The sequence below is a fragment of the Dermacentor silvarum genome, chromosome 4, assembly GCF_013339745.2.
Source record: "Dermacentor silvarum isolate Dsil-2018 chromosome 4, BIME_Dsil_1.4, whole genome shotgun sequence".
NCBI classification, from domain to species: domain Eukaryota; kingdom Metazoa; phylum Arthropoda; class Arachnida; order Ixodida; family Ixodidae; genus Dermacentor; species Dermacentor silvarum.
In genome coordinates, this window is record NC_051157.2 from 202,517,193 (window position 1) to 202,534,426 (window position 17,234).

Below are 17,234 nucleotides of genomic sequence, written 5' to 3' on the forward strand. Positions count from 1 at the left end.
CTCACTACCGCGTAATACGAAGGCGTAAACCTTAACGCCATGCCCCGGGTCTGCTCCTCCCCTTCGACTTTTGTCTCCTGCACGGCTAGAACATCGAGGTCTTGGTCCACCATCATCCGGTACACTTGGCTTTGTTTACGCTTGGCGACCAGACCTCTCACGTTTAGCGTGCCCAAGCTAAGCGTCGGGTTGGATGCCATTGCTACTACGGGAAAGAGAGAAAGGCCCGAAGCATCGTGCTCACCGCAACGTCTAGCCAGCGGCTAGACGCCCCCGGGACCGTCCGGTGGTCTGGCATGGTCCGTAGTCGGTTGTGGCTTGTCACCCTCCTTCCTGTCCCGAGGTATGTTTGGACAGGGCTTGACGCTGCTCCTTCGTATTATTGTTGTCTTTGCAGGTGGCCCGTCAGCGTGGTTCTTAGCAGTTGCATTCCCGTCGGTGACGTCAAGCGGCCTTTTGAAGGCAGCGTTGCCGCTCACTTCCATAGCGTCGCTGTCTTGGGCCGAATCCCCACCTCCTGCGACGTACGTGGCATCATCAGATACAAGGCGGCTTTAGCTGCCTTTCTCCAGTTCTTCCGAAGAACCTGATGACTCTTCTTTCTTTTCGGGGGTAACAAGGACGCCTTTCGTCTCTCCCTCTGTTTTTGTTGTCGCCTCCGCGTTGTTGGCACTCTCCTGGTCACCCGCCCCTTTGGCGGCATCCTCGGCTTCAGCAGCATCCATTCTCATCACTGCAGCGATTTCGCTTGCTGGTGGCCCCACGGCTGTGGCGTACGTGCGTACGCACTGATCTTCAGTGTGGCCAAAGTTACGGCATCGCGAGCATCGCGGCACCTTGCACTCGCGACGGACATGCCCTACACCCTTGCACCGTAGGCACTGCATTGGCCGTCCAGGCACCACGACAAGGGCCAGTTCACCTGCAACTCGGATTTGGTGCGGAAGGTCGTCAACTTTCATTCCGCTCTTCAGTTTCAGAAGAACAGTTCTAGACGTGGAATCCTTATCTCCGACGCCTTTGACGCGCCATCGTTCTCGCGTCACTTCAATGACCTTGCCAAAGGCTGCCAGCGCTGTCTTTACGTCTTCGTCCTCCACCCCGTACAGCAACCAATGAAGGCGAAGGCGTACCTGTTGGTTTTGAGGGTCGACGACTACGCAGCGACGCCCTTTCACGTTGAGTTTTTTCAATGCCAGCAGTTTCTTCGCCGCCTCGTCGTTCGAGAAGGTGACCGCCCAAACATGATTGATCTGGTAGGCGCCAAGGGCCACAACTTCCGGTAGCAATCCAGTCGGGACGAGCACGTCTCGGAAGTCTTCGACCCTGTAGGGCCTTGCTCGCACGTCGCCATGCAAAAACACGGTGTTCTTTAGAACAGGTCGCTTGGGCAGAGGTGGCAAAATAAACTGATAGCTCACTTCCTCGTTCACGATAAGCCTGTTACCGCGGCTGGTAGCCGCAAAATCTGCTCCATCGGAGCCCATGATTCACACGTCCGCACAGCTCGGCTGCCGGAAGCGGAATCTCGGCCACGCTACCACTGTTCTCCTGCCGAGTGACGGTCGCGTGCGCTTCCTGCCAAATAGCGGACGTAAAAAACGCAAAACATTCTGGCAGCGGTAGGATTCGAACCCACGCCTCCGAGGAGACTGGTGCCTAAAACCAGCGCCTTAGACCGCTCGGCCACGCTACCACTGTTCTCCTGCCGAGTGACGGTCGCGTGCGCTTTCTGCCGAATAGCGGACGTAAAAAAAGCAGCACAATTTGGCAGCGGTGGGATTCGAACGCACGCCTCCGAGGAGACTGGTGCCTAAAACCAGCGCCTTAGACCACTCGGCCACGCTACCTTTTTTAAATTTATTGCCGGTCTTTGACAATGTACAGAACACGCAGTATAGAAACAGCCATCACAAAAATAACGCCTACAAAACATATTGAAACACATGAAAGCCACCAGTCCTACATAGACTGGCGTTGTCTAACTAAAATTCTTTTAAAGCTGTCAGAGGTTCTAGCCTCGACAGCCAATCGGGTACACAATCTTGTATTTTCTTTATTGCAATAAAGCGAGACATACTCTCTCGAAAATAAATACGTGCAGGCCTAGCGTCTGGGTCGCAATGGTACCCAGCCATCCTTGCCCGCCATAAACAGTGGAGGCCCTGGAGCATTATTAAATCGTATGGAACTCCTTCCTCATTGTTTATCGCTAGGTACCTTATCCCATGCGGACTCAATAGAAAATCCTTCTTCATTGTCCGTTTTAGGACGTCCCAGAAGTAGACGCCTTCCCAGCAATGCAAGAACACATGATCTATGGTTTCAGGTTGCTTGCAGATCAAGCAATGTGAGCCCCATGGTACAAGGAAGCCACGTTCTTCCATGAATGTTTTCACTGACAGTGTTCCTGCGTGTAGCCTAAAAAAGAATGTTTTTACCCCAGTAGGCACCTCCATTCTTTTCACCCGTTTAAGGACATCCTGTCCTGGTCCTCCACTCTATACCGCTCTGTACAATGGCACTGGGAATACAATATCGCATACATCTCCATATAACGTCTTTCTTTTCACGCCGGATAAATAATCGTAAGAAAAACGCACAGAAAGAAAGCGCACACTATCGACAACTTCTTTTAGATAGCCGCGAATCGTTCCTGGCATACTATAGGTAATAACAATGAGTGCCGGCAAAGCGGCTCTTAACCTGAGCTGTAATACCGTACGCAAAAATGGATCACGCACATCTCGAAAAAACAAAAATCTATTGACAAGCTGTCGTACAAAAAGATGCACCAACCCCAGCCCCCCTTCCTTCACCCGCCTGAACAGATTTGTTCGGCTACATCTTTCCCAGTTGGAGTCCCAGATGAAAACGGCGAACACTCTGTGCAACCTTTGCACGTTTACCATTGAACAAAACAACGTCTGCATGACGTACCACAACTTCGTAATGAAAAACATATTACATACGGTTGCCCTTGCGAAAATGGACAGGTTGATGCCTTTCCACCTGTCTGCTTTTTCTCTTGTTTCTTTTATTTGGTTCGTCCAGTATCCCTCGCTATGTTTGTAACTGTCCATGGGAACACCGAGATACTTGGTGGGGATTTTCACCCAGCTCACATTCGCGAAGTTGTCCGGGGCCGAAGACCACTCTCCGTGCCACAAACCGAGGGACTTACCTCAGTTCACTTTACTGCCCGTCACATCACAAAACTGCTTCAAAACGCGTATCGTTTCTGTTACACTTTCTCTGTTTGTACAAAACACGGCTATGTCATCTGCATATGCCAGGAGCTTGACTTCCGTGGCTGCCAAGCTATAACCTCGTATTTGCTCGTTCTGAATTATTGCCAAACACATCGTTTCTATCTAAATTGCAAACAAAAGAGGACTGAGGGGGCAGCCTTGACGCACAGAACGCATGATGTTAATGGGGGCCCCCAATGATTTATTCACATTTAAGCATGTTGTGCAGTTCTGATACGCCAACGCCACTCCCTCAGTGATGATGGCACCAACATTAACGTGATCTAGAATGGCAAACAAAATATCATGAGACACAGAGTCAAAGGCTTTCTCTAGGTCCAGCTGAAGCACTGCGACGCCGTCGTACGTTATGTCACAGCACTCGAGCACGCACCGCATCGTGTGAATATTCGAAAAAATTGACCTCCCTTTGATCCCACACGTTTGGTGGTCTGCGACTATTTCTTTGATGACTGTTTGCAGTCTGGCTGCCAAAACCTTCATAAAAATCTTATAATCGACATTAGTTGGAGATATCGGCCTATAAGACGTAACTAGCCTAAGTTTCTCCGCTTGGTCACTCTTAGGTAACAGGATGGTATGCGCTTTACCAAAAAAATTAAATTAAATTATGGGGTTTTACGTGCCAAAACCAGTACTGATTATGAGGCACGCCGTAGTGGGGGACTCCGGAAATTTGGACCACCTGGAAGGCGGCAAAGTTTTGTTCACATAGGCAGCGTTAAACAGGCTTGTTAGCAGGGGCGACAGTTCTTTCTTAAAAGCTTTATAAAAGCACGCGCTGAGACCGTCAGGTCCGGTTGATTTACCAGTGTTCAAATCATTTATTGCTTTTTCGACTTCGTGTTCTCTTATATTCCCTTCTAATCGGTCCTTCGTGTCGTCACTCAATCGCGGCATGCGACCGAGAAAACCCTTCTTAAACTCATCTACATTGGCTTCTTGAAATGAAAACAGCGACTGGTAATAGTTTAAAAACGCTCGGCCTATGCTCTTATTATCGTCGACAAGTGTGCCGTTCCACAAGATCTTATCGACATGATTACGTCGACCATGAGCTTTTTCAAGTCCAAGCGCCCTTTTGGTGGGCGTCTCCCCCGCTACTAATGCGTTTGCTCTTGCGCGCACAATCGCGCCTTGATAGCGTTCTTTGTCCAACTGCTCAATTTTTTCTTTAATGGTTCGCATATCTTGCTTGTACTGCCCTGGCTCTTTGCATTCCAGCGCTATCAGCTGCTTAAGTATCTTTCGTAAGTCTCTTTCTTTCATCTCCCTCTCAAACTTTAAGCAGCTCGATCTTCCTATTGCTTTCATTTTTACCTTCTGTTTGAATCATTCCCATTTCTCTGCTATGGTTTCAGTACGTTCATCGCATACTTCCATAACGGCCTCATGTATTGCCTCTACAAATGGCTCGTCTTTTAGTAGTAAGGCATTCATTTTCCATAGGTTCCAGTTAAAAGATTCGCTCTTCTTCTTCATACCTATGTTACACTTCACCAAGCAGTGATCTGAGAACGACACAGGTGCAACAGAATAACTGTGGCACTTTGGAATCATATCCTGTGACATGTACAAACGGTCTAACCGCAAATGACTACTCTCTTGAAATCGCGTATACATCGCTTCCCGCTCTCCCTCCAGAAACTCACATACATCGCCTAGTTCATTTTCGCTAATCAGCTTAGACAATATATGACTGCTTTTATCGCGGATACCACCATTATTGGATCGGTCACGAGCACTCAAAACACAGTTGAAATCTCCCAACAAAAGCGTGCACTTTTCACTGCTAATATACTTAAAAAGATTCGGAAAAAATAATGCCCGTTCTTCTTCACTATTTGGCGCATATATGCATATAACTCGAAATTGAACTTCACAAAAAACAAAATCGCAAAATACAATCCTTCCGGATTGACATGAAAACACACTTTGTACTACAAGGTTTGGCAACTTCTTAACAAACAGGACACATCCAGCGGACGTCCCTACCGCGTGGCTCACGACCGCATAATATCTAGACGTGAAACGCCGCACCATGCTCCCGGTCTCCTCCTCCCCGTCTACCTTGGTCTCCTGGACAGCTAAAACGTCTATGTCGTAGTCAGTGATCAACCGTAGTACTTGACATTGCCTACGGCTAGCCGCCAAGCCTCGCACGTTTAGTGTGGCAATACTGAGAGACGGGTCAGGTGCCACGCTGTACTAAAGAATGAAGTAGGCCCGGAGCATGGTGCTTACCCTTCACGACTAGCCCTCGGCTAGCCGTCTCCGGAACCTTCCGGCTTGCCGGCGTTGTTCGGGGGAGGCGCTTTGTCGCCAGGCGTTTTCTCCGGCGGGATGTTGGGCATTGGCTTGAAGCCCATTCGCCTCCCAAGAGGCGTCTTTGTCGGCGGTCCCTCGTTGGAGCTCGTTGCACCCTCATCTCGGTCCTTTGTCTTGTCGTGGGTGCGCTTGACTGGAGCGGGAGTCGTAGTCCGGTCGTCGTCGTTGACGGCCTCGTCCTGTTGCATTGCCTTGCTGTCGTGCATCTCCACTAACGCCCCCCGTCGCCTGATCTTCTGTAGTCGCGACTTGTGCCGACGCACTCGGAATCGCAGCGGCCTCAGCCTCCTTGCCGTCTGCGTTCCCGGCCAACGCAGCTCCGATCGTCGCCAGTGGCACCGGGTCTCCGGCTCCTTTGGCAGCGTCCTCCGCCTCCAACACGTCCATGACGTTCTCTGCCGCAACGTCAGTCGCAGCCGGGCCCGTCACGGCGGCGTATGATTTCACGCAGTCAGCGTCCTCGTGGCCGAAACGTTTGCACCGTAAACAGCGGGGGACTTTACATTCCCGGCGGACGTGTCTCGTGCCCTGGCAACGCAAGCACTGCATAGGCCGGCCGGGAACAACCACCAAGGCCAACTCTCCGCCGACGCGGACCTGATGAGGAAGGTCCTCCACTTTGACGCCGCTCTTCAGCTTGAGCAGCACGGTCCTGGTGGTTGACGTCTTGTGCCCCATAGCTTGGACGCGCCACCTTTCCCGGCTTACCTCCTCCACCTTGCCGAAAGCCGCGAACGCAGTCCTGATGTCCTCGTCTGCCACGCCGTACAGTAGCCAGTGAAGCCTAAGCTTCACCTGCTGGTCCTGTGGTACGACGATAACGCACCGTCGTCCCTTCACCTGCAGTTCATTGTGGGCTATCAGCCGTTTCGTGGCGGTTGCATCCGTGAGGGTCACCGCCCAGAGGAGGTTTATCTGGTACGCCCCTATGCACACCACCTCCGGTAGCAAGCCCGTCGGCAGCAGGGCGTCCCTAAAATCCTCGACCTTGTAGGGTCTGGCACGCACATCCCCGTGCAAAAACACGGTGTTAATCGCCACTCGTCCTTTTGGCAATTGAGGCAGAATAAACGGGTATTCCTTATCGTCGTTAGTCCTGTTACCGCGGCCAAAAGTAACCGCTGTCACTGCCCATGAAGAGGCCATGATCCTACGAACCGTCACGCTCGGTGGCCGGAAGCAGAATGCTCGGCCACGCTACCACTGTTCTCCTGCCGAGTGACGATCGCGTGCGCTTTCTGCCGAATGGCGCACGTAAAAAAAGTGACAATATGGCAGCGGTGGGATTCGAACCCACGCCTCCGAAGAGACTGATGATGATGATGATGATTTATTGGCATCCCCTTTGAAACGGTGTGGCGACAAATAGTCACCTAGCCTGCTTGATTTAATCAGGTATACTACACATGATCTTTATCTCGCATTTTTGTATACCTTTTTCAAAAATTTAGCTTGTACCGCTGCCTATGATTTTAAGAGATCAGGTCGTATCGATCTTTTCCCTGCTTTTTTTCCACCAGTACTCTAATCGTCTCTTGCTTATCTCTACGGCTGATCTGTTTATGTTTCCTTCCACTTTAAACCCAAGCGCTTCTGGGAGTTGCACGTTACCTACGGTTCTCGCTGGGTGGATCCCGTCGCATTCCATTAGGATGTGCTGAGTGGTCTCTGGATCTTTACTGCTTGTGCCTAAAACCAGCGCCTTAGACCGCTCGGCCACGCTACTATTTTTTTATTTATTGCCGGTCTTTGACAATGTACAATGCACACAGTATAGAAACAGACATCACAAAAAGAACACCTAAAGAACATACTGAAAAACATGAAAGCCATCCGCCCAACATGAACTGGCATTGTCAAACTAAAATTCTTTTAAAGCTGTCAGAGGTTCTATCCTCGACAGCCAATCGGGTACACAATCTTGTATTTTCTTAATTTCAATGAAACGAGACATACTTTCTCGAAAATAAGTACGAGCAGGCCTAGCATCGGGGTCCCAATGGTACCCAGCCATTCTTGCCCGCCATAAACAGTGGAGGCCACTGACCATAATTAGGTCGTATGGAACCCCGTCCTCATTCTCAATCGGTAAGTACCTGATCCCATGCGGATTCAACGGAAACTCGTTCTTGATTGTCCGTTTTAGGACGTCCCAGAAGTACACCCCTTCCCAGCAATGCAAAAACACATGATCTAGAGTTTTAGGTTGCTTGCAAATCAAGCAGTGTGGGCCCCATGGTACAAGGAAGCCGCGTTCTTCCATGAATGTCTTCACTGACAGTGTTCCTGTGTGTAGCCTAAAAAGAATGTTTTTGCCCCAGTAGGTACCTCCATTCTTTTCACCCGTTTAAGGACATCCTGTACTGTTCCTCCACTGTATATCGCTCTGTACATTGTTGCTCGGCCACGCTACCACTGTTCTCCTGCCGAGTGACGGTCGCGTGCGCTTTCTGCCGAATAGCGGACGTAAAAAACGCAACACAATCTGCCAGCGGTGGGATTCGAACCCACGCCTCCGAGGAGACTGGTGCCTAAAACCAGCGCCTTAGAGCGCTCGACCACGCTACCTTTCTTTTTTCTTTATTGCCGTCTTCGACGTACAAACTCAAGGGTTACAAAGGATAAAACGTGCCAGCCACACTTTGGCTAGCAGAGCACTAAACTCTTTTCAGTGACACCAGTTCATCCATACAGACATCCATTGTGGTGGATCAGGCAGTACTTTGTACGCGTCTCTCAGGTAAACAACACTCTCAATGAAGTGTTCTCGCACCGGTGTCACAACGATGTCTGCATGTTCAAATTGCATGCGAGTTTTCCACATCGCGTGGAGGCCCAGGACCATAATGAGATCATACGGTACTTCCTCTGAGGTATCTATTGGCAAGAAGCGTATTGCATACGGGTCCAGAGGTAACTGTTTCTTCAGCGTTCTCTGCAGAACGTCCCAGTGAAAGATCGGGTCCCAGCAATCTAGGAAAACATGTTCTATTGTTTCTGGTTTTTTACATAAAAAGCAGTCGGTTGTCCAGGGGATGAAAACACCCTTGCTATGAAGCCAGGTCTTAACGGGAAGTGTGTTTGTATGTAATTTGAAAAAGAAAGACTTAGTTGATGGCCTTACTGCCATTTTCTTGACTCTTTTTAGAACGTCCTGTCCGGGGCCTCCACGGTGTGGCGAACGGTACAAAGGTACAGGTAGCATCGTGTCCACAAGACCTCTGTACAATTTTTTTTTGTAACGGTGGACAGATACTGCAGCGAAAAACGCACATTCAACATCCTATGCGCCAGAACCACTTCACGCAGGTACCCAGTCAAGGTTCCCGGCATGTTCTGAGCCGACGAAACAACAAATCCCGGAAGAAGTCTACTCAGCCGTACTTGAATTAGTGTTCGAGGAAAGCGATCATTTTGATCCCGCACAAACACAAAGCGTGACATAATTTGTCGCAAAAACAAGTGAACCAGACCAAGCCCACCTTTCTTGACCGGGAAAAACAAATTTGTTCGACTCATCCTCTCCCAGGTAGAGGCCCAAATGAAAGTGGCGAAAATGCGGTGAATTTTTTTGTACGCTTACCCGCGCAGCACACAACACATTCATAAAATACCATATCTTGGAAACTAAAAAAAGGTTGCAAACAGTGGCTCTAGAAAACATTGACATTTGCTTGCCTCTCCAACCGTCAGCCTTTTCCTTTGCTGTCGAAACTTGGTCGAGCCAGTACGGTTCGGGTTCACGGTAACTTCCGAGAGGGACCCCCAGGTACTGTGTAGGTAACCTTGACCAATTCAATGGAGAAAAGGTCTCCGGCTTGTCTTCCCAACTCCCATGCCAGAAGCCATAACTTTTATCCCAGTTTATCTGGGCTCCAGTTGAATTGAAAAACTTTTCGACTACAGCAGTTGCCTCTATTATGCTCGCTTTATCTGTGCAGAAAATCGCGATGTCGTCGGCATACGCCAATATTTTAACATGTGCTTCCTGTAGTCGATAGACTGCTATGCGTTCGTTGTTTTTAATGGCCAAACAGAGTGGCTCGAGATAAGCAGCAAACAGAAGGGGCGAAAGCGGGCATCCTTGACGCACCGACGAGAGCAAACGAAAGCTATCGGTGAGCTCCCCATTAAGAATAATTGGCGTTGAGCAGTTTTTGTACGCCATCGTGACACCTTCCATTATCACACTGCTAACATTCGTGTGTTCAAGTATGTATAGTAGAGCCTTGTGCGAGACGAGGTTGAAGGCTTTTGCCAAATCGATCTGCATCATCGCGACGTAATCGCCAATCGCATCGCAACACTCTAGCACACTTCGACCCACATGTACATTTGTTGTAATACTGCGGCCTTTAATGCCACAAGTCTGGTGCGGCCCTACCAATGTTTTGATGACACTTTGCAGTCGTTTTGCTAAAACTTTCGTGAATATCTTATAGTCAACGTTGGCTAGAGTTATCGGGCGATATGAGCCAGGCAACAAGCGTTTCTTTTCATCATCACTCTTCGGGATTAGTACGATATGCGATGTTGTGAAAGACAAGGGCAATCTTTTTCGGTCGTACGCTTCGCTAATAACTAGTTGGAGGAGATGAGCCAGCGCAGACTTAAAAGTTTTATAGAAGGTGGCCCCTAAGCCATCACGTCCAGGTGCTTTACCGGGGGCCAACTCGTCTATTGCGCACTCAATCTCACTCAGGGTAATGGGATGTTCTAGCCGTGCCTTAACTTCTTCATCTAGCCTTGGCATCAATGAAAGGAATTCCATCTGGTAGCCATCTTTAGGTTCACGTAGATGACTCAAGAAGGCTTTGAAGTGATCGGCGATCCCTTGCTTGATGTCGTTTTGGTCGGACGTGATATCATTGCCTTTAGCTAGCTGGCGGATTTCCTTCCGACACGCGTACCTTTTCTCGTCTGAGAGGGCTCGTTTTGTTGGCGCTTCTCCCGCCCACAGCTTCTCCGACCTTGATCGCACAACGGCCGCTTTGTACTTCTCAGAGTCTATCCTTTCGAGTTCAGTTTTTACTTCCTTTATTTCCTTAGTATACACACCAGGCTGGACACATTCCATGCTTATAAAAAATTGCAGTTGCTGGCGAAGGTTTGTTTCTGCCTGTTTCAGGTTATGCTGAAGTGCACTGCTTCTTTCAATAGCCATAGTTTTAACTTTCTGTTTAAATTCTTCCCATTTAATGGCGAAGCTTTCTAGTTGGACTGAAATCAGGCTTTCTAGTTCCTTCGCAACAGCATCAACGAAACCATCGTCATCCAACAACTGCACGTTCAATTTCCAGAGGTCCCAGTTAAAGGTGTGTTTGATCTGTCTTTTCCCAAAGGGGGCAGTTACCAAGCAGTGATCGCTATATGCAATGGGTTGCACATCATATTCACTACACAAGGGCACCAATTCAGCTGACACATATAATCTATCTAGCCGAGCGTGGCTATCACGCTGGAAGTGAGTAAACTGCGGGTGAGTACCGCTGGCGAAGACACTACCGACATCTTCCAAGTCATAATCGTGCACCACCGCATTTAGCAATTCAGCACTCTTGTCGCGAACGTGTGAAGATTTTGCGCGATCGTCAGCAGAGCATACACAGTTAAAATCGCCCAGCAGTATTACCACCTTCTGACAGTTTACGTACGCTTCAAGACGCTCAAAGAAGGATCGCTGGTCTGTTTCGATATTCGGCGCGTAGACACAAATGACACGGAAATCCTTATCGCAAAAACAAAAATCCGGCACTAAAAGGCGCCCAGTTTCACACGAAAACACTGACTGCACACAAATGCCAAAGTTTCTTCGAATGAATATAGCGCAACCACCTGATCCACCAACCGCGTGAGAAACACACACGTCAAAGTGAGTACAAAAATTGGGATTCGAACCCACGCCTCCGAGGAGACTGGTGCCTAAAACCAGCGCCTTAGACCGCTCGACCACGCAACTACTGTTCCCCTGCCGAGTGACGGTCGCGTGCGCTTTTTGCCGAAGAGCGCACGTAAAAACGCAACACAATATGGCAGCGGTGGGATTCGAGCCCACGCCTCCGAGGAGACTGGTGCCTAATACCAGCGCCTTAGACCGCTCGGCCACGCTACCACTGTTCTCCTGCCGAGTGACGGTCGCGTGCGCTTTTTGCCGAAGAGCGGACGTAAAAAAAAGTGACACAATATGGCAGCGGCGGGATTCGAACGCAGGCCTCCGAGGAGACTGGTGCCTAAAACCAGCGCCTTAGACCGCTCGGCCACGCTACATTTTTTTTCTGTATTGGCTTGCAATTGAAGTACCATACTGAATACATTGTTAAAAATAATCACAGCATATCCACGCGGTGCATGATGATGAGTGGGCGAAGCTCCGGAGGGATTCATCGGATCTCCCGCTTAAGGGGACGCTAGCACAAACGCGTTAGAAACGTGCAAAACTCTCTAGTAAGGGGGAGCGGCCACAGCGTCTTACGCAGCCATTTACACATGCCGGAACGTGCACCGCGTTTGCCGACGCCATCACATGACTGCTGAGAGAGTATACCCCCGTATTCATAAACGCTCCTCGACTTGAACTTGACTTGCCACCGCCTTTGGCAGCGCGTTCGAAACGCGTTGAAGGTAAGGAGGAGAGGCCACAGCGTCTTACACCAGTTTCTTACACGGGCCGTAACGCGCTAGCACAAACGCGTTAGAAACGCGCTAGAAACGCGGCCTTTCGTTAATGTTGGGTATTTATTGCCATCGTGGTGCGTGCGTCTATGTGCGCTTCGTGGCGTAGTGGGCTAACGCCGCGCGCTCGGAAGTGAGGGGTCCCTGGTTCGATTCCGCGCTACGGACACAACTTCGGCATTTTTTTTCTAATTTTTCTCAGACTGGTTACACACTACTACTACGACGACGGGGACGGAACGGGTGCCGCTAGGAGCTTCGCTCCTAAAAAGAGAGTCACCTTAGCTTATGTTGACTTGGCTGTATTAAAATAGTTTCAATTTCACCAACTCATCGAACAGTGGCAACCAGTCCGGTGGTTCTTTGTGCGCTTTGTAGACTTCACGCATGTAGGCGACACTTTCGATAAAGTTTTCTCGAACAGAACGGACATCGACTTCAGCATGGCGTGCAGACATTCTTGTGCACCATATAATATGGAGGCTTATTAGCATAATAGGGTTATATGGAACATTATTAGTTTCTGTGTCTACGTATCTGATACCACGTGGAGTTATTGGTAATTCTTTCTTTAAGGTTCGTTGTAAAATGTCCCAATGAAAAAAGGGGTCCCAACAATCAATTAAGACATGGTCGACAGTCTCTGGTTTCTTACACAGTAAGCAATTGGTAGTCTAAGGCACAAATAAACCCTTGTCTGCCAGCCAAGTCTTCACGGGCACGGTATTTGTGTGGAGTTTAAAGAAGAATGATTTTACTGATGGTTTCACAGGCATTCTTTTGACTCTTTTTAGAACATCATCTCCTGAGCCTCCAGAGTATGCTATCCTGTACAATGGAACTGGCATTAATCAGTCTAGCATATCGTGATACAATTTCTTTCTTTTAACTGAACTTAAGTATTCTAGCGAGAAACGAACACTCAGCATACGGAAGGATGACACTACTTCCCGAAGGAAGCCTTTCACTGGACGGGATTCAGCATACGAACACGAAACAAGAAAGTCAGGTAAAAGATCACTTAATCGCACTTGTATCATGGTGCGCAAAAAAGGATCACTCTGGTTTCGCAAGAACATAAAACGCGATACGATCTGTCGTACAAATAGATGTGACAGTCCGAGACCACCACTGCGAACCGATCTAAACAGATTAGTGCGGCTGCAGCGTTCCCAAGTTGAGTTCCAAATGAACACGGCAAACACTCTATGCAGCTTCTGTACATGCACTCTCGACATGAATAGCGCTTGTAATATGTACCAAATTTTAGCAACCAGGAAAATGTTACACACGGTGGAGCGTGCGAACATTGATAGGTTACGTCCTTGCCACGCAAGTGCTTTTGCCTTCACCGTCTGTGTTTCTTGTTCGCAGAACGGAGTACTGTCGTTATAATGTTCGAGCGGCACGCCAAGATATTTTACAGGCATGGTCACCCACTGGATGTTTGCGAAAGTGCATGGTGGGCTTTTCCACGCGCCATGCCAAAACCCGGTGCACTTGTCCCAGTTAATAGCACTTCCTGTTTTTTCACAGTAAGACTTCGCTACAGTTACCACGTCGCTGATACTGTCATAGTCATCACAAAACACTGCTAGATTGTCTGCGTAAGATAGTATTTTCACCTCACTTTGCTGTAATTTGAAACCTCGTATTTTCTCGTTTTCTCTAACGGCTATGCAAAAGGGTTCCAGGTATATCGCGAATAGCAATGACGAGATTGGACACCCTTGTTTCAGAGACGAACAGACATTGACACTTCTTGTGAGACTCTTGTTGATAATCAACCGTGTGCTGCATTCTTTGTAGACCATTTTTAAGCCATCTATAATCGTGGATCCTAGGTTCGTGTATTCTAAAATCTCGAAGAGAATATCATGAGACACACGGTCGAAAGCCTTCTGCAGGTCTAGCTGCAACATTGCAACTCAACCCTCGAAAGCATCGACGCATTCTAGAACGCTCCTAGCGACGTGTACGTTGGTGGTTATTGTGCGCCCTTTAATCCCACACGTTTGGTGGGCTCCAACTAAATGTTTAATTACGCTCTGTAACCTTCATGCTAATATTTTCATAAATATTTTATAGTCAATGTTCGCGAGGCTAATGGGACGGTACGATGCAACGTACAAGTACTTTACTGGATCATCAGATTTGGGGATCAGGACCATCTGAGTTGTTCGGAAAGACGGGTGTATACGGTTGTTTTCATATGACAGCGCTAAAAATTGCTTCATAATCGGAGCTATTTCTGCCTTAAATGCTTTGTAGAAGGCAGCGCTTAAGCCGTCCGGCCCAGGCGCCTTTCCTGAGCCTAGTTCTTCTATAGCTGCTTCAACCTCACTCACACTTATAGGGGCTTCGAGTTCTTTTTTAACGCTTTCTTCCAACTGTGGCATTAAGTGCAGGAACTGGCTTACGAAACCACCCAGATCAGTTTTTCTTTTGCTAAGCAGGTCATCATAATGTTCAACAAATGCTTGTTCAATGATCGTGATGTCACTCGTGACTTCATCTTTGTAGCATATCTGATTGATATCACTGCGGCGAGCGTAAGCTTTCTCGTCGCTAAGCGCGCGCTTATTCGGTGTTTCCCTTTGCCACAGTTTTTCTGCACGGGATCTTATCATGGCTCCGCGATACTTTTCTGTGTCGATTGTTTCTAACTGGCTTTTTACTTTCTTTATTTCCTCCATGACATGGCCAGGTTCCGTGCTTTCTACATTAAGTAGGAAGTCAAGTTTGCTCCTTAGGGCCTTTTCCTTCTGTTTGTCTTCTTGTTTCAGCATAGTAGCTCTTTCTATAGCACCTAGCTTGACTTCATTTTTAAAATCTTCCCGCATGCCTACTACACATTTCTCATCGGCTGCAATCAATAGTCCAAGTTTTTCCTTAACATCATTTACGAAACTGTCATCATTGAGTAATTTATCGTTAAATTTCCACAAGTCCCACGAGAAATTTGTTTTTCGTTCTTTTGTTCGTATTGTGAAGGCAACCAAACTGTGGTCGCTAAAAGAGACTTGCTTGTTCACGTACGCTTTACATAACGGTACTAGTTCCAGTGATACATACGCTCTATCCAACCTAGCGTGACTTAGTCCTTGAAAATGTGTAAACCGCGGAACACTGTAATCGTACAACACATAGCCGACGTCTTCCAGGTTGTATTCGCTGACAAGTTTGCTCAATAGCAATGCACTATGGTCATTCACAGGCAAATTTTTCACACGATCCTCTGGAAAACACGCACAGTTGAAATCACCTAGTAAAAGCAGAAGCCTCTCGGTTTTTAAATAAACCTCAACTCGCTCAAAAACGGACTCCCTCTCGTGCTGTCTATTAGGTGCGTAAATACAAACAGCTCGCCAGGAATGTTCACTGAGCATAAAATCGACAACAATCAGGCGTCCTGTTTCACACACTGTCATTGCTTCCACAGATGCGTTTAAGCTGTTGCGCAAACAAATAGCACAAGCCCCCGCGGCCACATGACAAACGCATACACTGTAACGCGGAACGAAAGGTTGCACCATTCGATCCGTTTGCTCTTGACTCGATATCTTGGTCTCCTGTGCTGCAATTATATCGAGATCATTTTCCAGAAACATACGACTCAGTTGGTATTGCCGTCGCCTTGCGCTTAGTCCTCGGACGTTAAGCGTGGCAACACGGATCGCTGTGTTAAGTTTAGCTGCCATTATGATCAAGAACAAACGGGTCGCATAGCGCTTACCTTGATCGACCCATTCACTATGTAGCACGTGGCTCCGCCGGTCAAGCTGGTGGTATCACACGTAGAAGCCGTAGGAAGGTTGCAAGACCCAATCGAAGCCGCTACGGGAGCGGCCCCGTCTCGGGTCTCCGCTCAACTTGGACGTTGGGCCTCGGCTTGAATGACGTACGTCGCAGCTGAGCCGCCTTTGTGGGTGGCTCGCTGCATGTCATCGCTCCAGAGGTCCCAGATGCGCCGAGCGTTTCCTCGTGAGCCCGCTTCGCAGGCGTGTTAGTGGCTCCTGCCATGTCGACGTCGGTCTGGCAGGCGTTGCAGACGTTTCGGCACATGTAGTGGCAGGCGACGGCTTCGGGGCGTCCCTCTGTTTTGTCGCGACGCTCTCGTTTTCGGTCACGGCGTTTTCATTCTTTTCCAGAGAAACATCTTGTCTAGACCCAAGTTTTCAAAGTGAAGAGGCCGCTTTTGCGTGACTGCGTTGCCAACCTTGTCGCTAGTAGCAGGTGAAATGTCTTCCATTTCAACCTCATCCATGAGGTGTTCAGCTACTTCGTCGTCTCTCCTCGTTGGTCCTGCAACGACAGCGTATGTCTTGACGCACTGAGAACGATCATGGCCGAAGCGTCGGCAGACCTCGCAGCGTGGAACGCGACAGTCCCGGCGAATATGACCGGTTGTATGGCACCGCAGGCAAAGGGGGGCGCGGCCGGGAATGACGGCAAGGACGAGCTCCCCTGCTATACGTAGCTGTTGCGGAATATCGTCGACCGTAATTCCTGCTTTCAGCTGCAGCGTCACCGACCTCGTCGTTGAGCCCTTGTCCAATATGCCTTGAACACGCCACCGTTCTTTCGCCGCGTCTGTCAACCTTTCCGTATGGGGCAAGAGCTTGTCGTATGTCTTCGTCTGACACGCTTGGCAGCAACCAGTGTAGCTTCATGCGGACACCTTGGTTGTTGGGGTCAACGACAATGCAGCGTCGTTCTTTGACGATGATGGTCCCGGCATCAAGCAGCTTCTTAGTAGCTTCCGCTGTCTTCATCATGACCGCCCAGACGTGGTTCATCTGGTACGCCCCCAAAGCAACTACTTCGGGGAGCAGTTCCAGACGAACCAGAGCGTCACGGAAATCCTCAACTTTGTACGGTCTTCCACGGACGTCCGCGTGTAGAAAAACAGTATCAAGGACGATTCGACCGCTATGCAAGTGCGGCAAAATTACCTGATAG

The 17,234-nt window shown here is 48.9% G+C and overlaps 3 non-coding genes across 3 annotated transcripts; all 3 read right to left on the reverse strand.

Annotated features, from left to right (window-relative positions):
* Positions 1-1,614: 1,614 nt before the first annotated feature.
* Trnal-uag (transfer RNA leucine (anticodon UAG)) lies at positions 1,615-1,696 on the reverse strand. The gene has a single exon. It is a non-coding gene; the product is annotated as a tRNA-Leu (tRNA).
* Positions 1,697-1,768: 72 nt separating this feature from the next.
* On the reverse strand, positions 1,769-1,850 carry Trnal-uag (transfer RNA leucine (anticodon UAG)). The gene has a single exon. It is a non-coding gene; the product is annotated as a tRNA-Leu (tRNA).
* Positions 1,851-11,630: 9,780 nt separating this feature from the next.
* On the reverse strand, positions 11,631-11,712 carry Trnal-uag (transfer RNA leucine (anticodon UAG)). The gene has a single exon. It is a non-coding gene; the product is annotated as a tRNA-Leu (tRNA).
* Positions 11,713-17,234: the final 5,522 nt, after the last annotated feature.